The 1,285-nt window shown below is 43.2% G+C and overlaps 1 protein-coding gene across 1 annotated transcript in view; it reads right to left on the reverse strand.

Annotated features, from left to right (window-relative positions):
• LOC102760703 (protein ZNF738-like) overlaps positions 1 to 1,285 on the reverse strand; it is a 22,103-nt gene that overhangs the window by 17,282 nt on the left and 3,536 nt on the right. The window lies entirely within an intron of this gene.

Raw genomic sequence — 1,285 nt, forward strand, 5'->3', positions numbered from 1 at the left:
GGTCTGAGTTTGTATTTTCTGATTTCTCAACTTGCTCAGTTTCGTTTGTGCCCTGTGAAGCAGGGCTATTTCCTGCCCATTTTAAGTACCTGTTTCAGCCAAAACCGGTTTGGCTCAGTGGATAGAGCGTCGGCCTGCGGACTGAAAGGTCCCAGGTTCGATTCAGGTCAAGGGCATGTATGTTGGTTGCGGGCACATTCCCAGTGGGAGATGTGCAGGAGGCCCCTGATCGATGTTTCTCTCTCATCGATGTTTCTAACTCTCTATCCCTCTCCCTTCCTCTCTGTAGAAAATCAATAAAAAATATATTTAAAAAAAAGAAAAGGTACATGTTTCAAACAGTGTAATGTAAAATTGAGGGTCTTGTGGGCCACTTATGTTGAAAGTTAAATTGTCAAAAAAGAAAGGAAGAAAGTTAAATTGTCTTTGTTTTAACAGGCTGACAATGGATTTACTCAAAACTGCTAGTGTGAAGTGGTGGACATGCCTGCGCATCTTGGCTGAGATGCGGCTTCAGCTCTGGGTTCTGGGAACCTGGACTTCCATAGCGAGTTGTGGTGAAACAATAATTGGATGGAGGAACCATCCAAGTAAGCAATTTCATGAAGCAAGGAAAGGAGACTGTGCAGGAGATGCAAATTAGGTCACCATCCATAGTGTTGTTGTTTTTTAAATACAGCAATAACTTTTTTTTTAAATATATTTTATTGATTTTTTACAGAGAGGAAGGGAGAGAGATAGAGAGTCAGAAACATCGATGAGAGAGAACCATCAATCAGTCGCCTCCTGCACATCCCCCACGGGGGATGTGCCCGCAACCCAGGTACATGCCCTTGACCGGAATCGAACCTGGGACCTTTCAGTCCGCAGGCCGACGCTCTATCCACTGAGCCAAACCGGTTTTGGCTACAGCAATAACTTTTACAAAATAGATGTTAATTGTATTGTCCTTTACATATTCGCACTTGAGGGGAATGATAAACTCAAATACCTTTCTTGAGGTACACTTTTGTGATATTGTAATTCATTTGTCATGGACTTTTCTGTATAGAATACTGAGAAGGAAAATAGGGGGGCAACTTCGGGGGCTTACGGCCTAATTCAGTATCTATTAAACTAATTTTACAAGGCCCATTCTAACTGACTTGGGTGGAGCTGCAAAGCCCACCCCAAGGGGCCCGCCACAAGAAGATATATATACACTGAATGGCCAGATTATTATGACCACCTGACGTTTGTAGGCAAATTAGTTATAATTTCGCGCTGAAGTGGCTAGAGGGCCAGC

The sequence above is a fragment of the Myotis davidii genome, unplaced genomic scaffold, assembly GCF_000327345.1.
Source record: "Myotis davidii unplaced genomic scaffold, ASM32734v1 scaffold354, whole genome shotgun sequence".
Lineage (NCBI taxonomy): Eukaryota > Metazoa > Chordata > Mammalia > Chiroptera > Vespertilionidae > Myotis > Myotis davidii.